Raw genomic sequence first — 5,267 nt, 5'->3', positions numbered from 1 at the left:
TGTAGTTTGTGATCGGCAGCGCAGTAGTCTCATTTTTTTGTGTACTGCTAAGTTTCTTGTTTACTTGTTTACGTACATAATTATTAATAGAAAAAATGACCGAAAATGAACATTCTGTTTGTGACAATATTGCGAGTGGCAGCTACACTTTGTCTAGTAAGCGCAAAGGCCGAAGTTTTGTATGGAGTATTTTATCAGAAATCATAAAACCGGACCGAACTGTACTGGAAGGTTATGTTTATTGTCGCACTTGCTTAAAAGTATTAAAGTACTACAAAGGTCAGACGTCTAACCTAGTTCGTCATCCATGCTGCAGAAATATTAAAACATCGCAAGAATTAAAAACTGTCTCAGTGTCAGACAAAAATGAAGCCATTGAAAAATGCACATCATGGGTTACTGAAGACTGCCGGCCGTTTTCGGCAGTGCATGGTTCTGGCTTCTTAAAGCTTGTTAAATTCTTTATAAAGATCGGAGCTGCGTATGGCGAGCACGTCGATGTGGAGGATTTGTTACCCAACGCAACAACAATTTCCCGCAATGTCCAGAAACTTGCAAATGAAAAAAAAGAAGAACTTAAAGATGAAATAAAGAACATTGTGAGCAGCGGTGGAGCTTCAGCTACAATCGACATGTGGACGGACAACTACGTAAAGCGGAACTTCTTAGGTGTTACATTCCACTACCAAAAGGACTTGCAGTTCTTCGATTTGGTTCTGGGAATGAAATCAATGAATTTTGAAAGTTCTTCGGGTGAAAATGTTTTTAATAAGCTTAGCAGTTTGTTTAAAGAATATGGTGTCCAAAGTATGGACCAAATCAAATTCATTACGGGCAGGGGAAGTAATATGGTGAAAGCTTTAAAACAAAATATACGTATAAACTGCAGTAGCCATCTGTTTTCCAATGTTTTGGACAAGTCATTCGAAGAGACAAAAGAGCTTACAGAAGTTTTAGATTCTTGTAAAAAAATTGTCAAATATTTTAAAATTGCAGCACCTTCTACCCACTTCATTAAAAGCACAATGTCCAACTCGGTGGAATTCTATTTACAGAATGATTAAATCTATAATTGATAATTGGTACGAAATTAACAACGTTTTGGATGAAAGAGAACAAAACCAACGATTGTTTCACGTTAATGTATCCATCCTTAAAGTCCTGGTTTCAATGTGTAAAGATTTTTAAACTATATTCAATAAATTGCAACTTTGCAGTTCTCCATCATTGTGCTATGTTTTACCGTCTATTTTTAAAATAAAAAGCATTTGCGAACCGAGCTGTGAAGATATAGGTGCAATTTCAGTGTTAAAAGAGAACATAAAAAAAAAAATCGACGAAATATGGATTTTCAATTTAAGTTTGTGGCATAAAGCTGCATGCTTTTTGTATCCACCTGCTATAAATATGCAGCCAAATGACTTGGATGTTAATTTTTGCATTTCTCAAATTCAAAGTAATACATTATCAGCACCAGATTCTACGACAACATCTGTGGAAAGCGACTCTTTAAGCCCAATCAACCCCTCATCTGATTCGGTATCACATTTTTCTTTTAATGAAAGTAATCAAATAGACCAAAGTCATTCAGTTCATTATTCAACTTCAAAAACTAACAGCGACGCATTCTTTTTCTCTAATTTGATTAAACAATCTGCCTCGAAAACCATAGAGACACCTGAAGGCGAAGTAGAGAGATATAGCAAAGAAGTAGTAGAGATGACTGAAAATTTTAATTTGATGGAGTGGTGGCAAAACAATCGGGATAAATACCCGTATTTATCAAAGCTTGCATTGCAGATTCATTCAACGCCAGCCAGCAGTGCAGCGGCTGAGAGATCTTTTTCTTTGGCTGGTAACTTAATTACTGAAAAAAGAAATAGACTAGCGCCGGGATCTGTTGACAGCTTGCTGTTCTTAAATTCATATTATAAAAACTATAGTTAATGCTTGAAAGTTTGAAAACTGTAAGATGTATTTACATATGTATGAAATTACCGTTTATTTTTTTTTAATCGACTCAAAAAAGGGGCGGTTATCAATTCGACAGAATATATTTTTTTATGTACACAGAAAGAATTACTCACCTTATTTTGACCAGTTTTGGCTATATTTATTTGTTTATTTAATGTTTAATACCTTTTTATAAAAGTCTAGCTCGTTATACAGCAAACACCATATAAAAAAAAGTAAAAAGTTTGAAAGCTAGCTTTATTTATTTATAAGTAATTTTAAGAGTGATAAATAGCATGGAATGCTTTATTAATAACTTTTTTATGTAGTTAAATTGAAATGTTTTTTTTTACAAAGTCTAATATAATAAAAAGTACAGTTATGTACAATAAATGTTTTCTGTTTATTATATTTATATATGAAAACCGAAATTAAAACAATTTTCTTTATTTTCAATACGTGATGGTAAGTAGGTATATCTGTGTTCGTATGGAACAGTAGCTTATGTCGGGAAGCTGGCTTTAGTATAATGCGGCATTCTCTTTATTCTTTAAATGACAAGGAATTTTTTGATGAGACTTAATAAGAATATTGTCTTGCTAGTATTTCTTGCGCATTTATTTGCCAAAAGTTCTTCAACGGCTCGGCGCCGATGAGTCATTAGCAAACGTATGCTGCGAATGCCGCATTATACTAAAGCCAGCCTTTCGACATAAGCTATTATTCCATACGAACACAGATATACATATGTACATACATACATATATTGTAAAAAATTACACACTTAAATACGGTTTTATTCTCCGTATTCGCCTCTGATTTTTAATTGGGTTTTCTGTTAAGGTCGATACGCTCATATCTACAAATATTAAAATTTGCATTTTAAAATGCTTCTTTCCTAGGGTAAAAAATCCTTATTTCAATATTATAGTTTGTTTAAGTGTACATTTTACCATTTCTTATATTTTTGCTCAGACAAAATGCGACATCACGGCGCCTACATCCATGTAGGTATTAAATGTGTGTAGATCGGCAATGCCCAAGCCCTATGCACTCGGTGCACATTTATTTTTTTGTAAAAGTATTTATGTGCCTACATAGTTTTAGGCTGTGTGTTCTAATATATACACACACAGCATTCCACGCGAAACTATACGAAATAGATGCACAAACATTTTTGTCTACTTCGCTTCTAATTTTTTTCATTGCGTATGCACAAGCACAAAGCAACAACACTTGCGTATGCTTTGTTGGAACATATTGGCGCCAGTTACCTTCAGCGTAAATTTGGTTGTTGTCCTGCGTTTTATCGCAATTTTCGGGTGTCCGTTTCATTGTTACACAAATTTTCGGGTTAGCTGCGGGTGTCCGAGTGTGGTGTTCGCTTGTGCTCAATTTTTAGCGAGGGTGATCGAACAGGCTCGTTCGTACTCAAAGCAGCTCTCGGGTGTGCATCTCGATCGAACACATAGTGGCCGAGTGTGGCGTTCGCTTGTGCTCGATTTTTAGTGAGGGTGATCAAAAAGGCTCGATCATGAGGAATGTCAAGAAGCCGCAGAGAAAAAAGATGCCGCCTACAGGGCCACGCTGCGATCGGGCGCAACGCGAGCCATGTGGGACCGTTATAGGGAACTGAAGAAGGAAGCGAGACGTATTTGCCGCAATAAGAAGAGAGAGGCCGAAATACGTGAGTGCGAAGAGCTTGAGATGCTGGCCGACAGGAAGAACGCCCGAAAATTCTACCAGAGGGTTAGGCGACTTACGGAAGGTTTCAAGACCGGGGCGAACTCCTGTAAGAACAACACTGGCGACCTAGTGACCGATGTCCAGAATATACTTAAATTGTGGAGGGAACACTTTTATAACCTACTGAATGGTAGCAGCGCTGAAAGTAGTGAGGAAGACGAACCCGAGTCCCCAGTCGATGATGACGGAGTAGCTGTCCCACCGCCTGACTATGACGGGGTACGAATAGCGATTACGCGGCTGAAAAACAACAAAGCTGCTGGAGCTGACGGCCTGCCAGCCGAGCTATTCAAGTACGGCGGCGAGGAGCTGATGAGGTGCATGCATCAGCTCGTATGCAGAATATGGTCAGATGAACGCATGCCCGACGACTGGAATTTAAGTGTGCTCTGGCCAATCCACAAGAAAGGCGACCCCGCCATACGCGCCAACTACCGCGGAATTAGCCTTCTAAGCATAGGTTACAAGGTCTTATCGAGCGTATTGTGCGAAAGACTGAAGCCCACCCTCAACGAGCTGATTGGACCTTATCAGTGTGGCTTTAGGCCTGGAAAATCCACCATAGATCAGGTATTCACAATACGCCAAATCTTGGAAAAGACCCGCGAGAATAGGATCGACACACACCATCTATTTGTCGATTTCAAAGCCGCTTTCGACAGCACGAAGAGAAGTTGCCTTTATGCCGCGATGTCTGAATTTGGTATCCCCGCGAACCTAATACGGCTGTGTAAAATGACGTTGAGCAATACCACCAGCTCCGTCAGAATAGGGAAGGACCTCTCCGAGCCGTTTGATACCAAACGAGGTTTCAGACAAGGGGACCCCCTTTCGTGTGATTTCTTTAATCTTATGTTGGAGAAGATAATAAGAGCCGCAGAACTGAACCGCTCAGGCACAATACTTTATAAGAGCGTACAATTGCTGGCGTATGCCGACGACATCGATATTATCGGTAAAAACAAGGGCTACGTCGGTTCTGCCTTCTCGGGATTGGATAGAGAAGCAAAGCGAATGGGTCTGGTGGTGAACGAGGACAAAACGAAGTATCTCCTGTCAGCACACAAACAGTCAGAGCATACGCGTCTTGGCACCCACGTCACTGTTGACAGTTACAAGTTTGAAAAAGTAGACGACTTCGTTTATTTGGGAACCAGCATTAACACCAATAATAATGTCAGCCTTGAAATCCAACGGAGAATCACTCTTGCCAACAAGTGCTACTTTGGGCTGAGTAGGCAATTGAGAAGTAAAGTCCTCTCTCGTCGTACAAAGATCACACTCTATAAGTCACTCATCGTGCCTGTGCTGGTGTATGGTGCGGAAGCATGGACAATGAAAGCATCTGATGAGGCGGCTCTTGGAGTTTTCGAGAGAAAGATTCTGCGAAAGATTTACGGACCTTTACGCGTTGGTGATGGCGAATATCGCAGACGATTTAACGATGAGCTGTATGAGCTTTACAACGATGTAGACATAGTGCAGCGAATTAAAATTCAGCGGCTCCGCTGGCTTGGCCATGTCGTTCGGATGGACAGAAACGCTCCTGCTCTGAAAATATTCAACGC

This window comes from Rhagoletis pomonella, unplaced genomic scaffold (assembly GCF_013731165.1).
Source record: "Rhagoletis pomonella isolate Grant_MI unplaced genomic scaffold, Rhpom_1.0 Rhpom_scaffold_00005, whole genome shotgun sequence".
In the NCBI taxonomy this organism is placed as follows: domain Eukaryota; kingdom Metazoa; phylum Arthropoda; class Insecta; order Diptera; family Tephritidae; genus Rhagoletis; species Rhagoletis pomonella.
Note: the sequence above shows the minus strand (reverse complement) of the source record.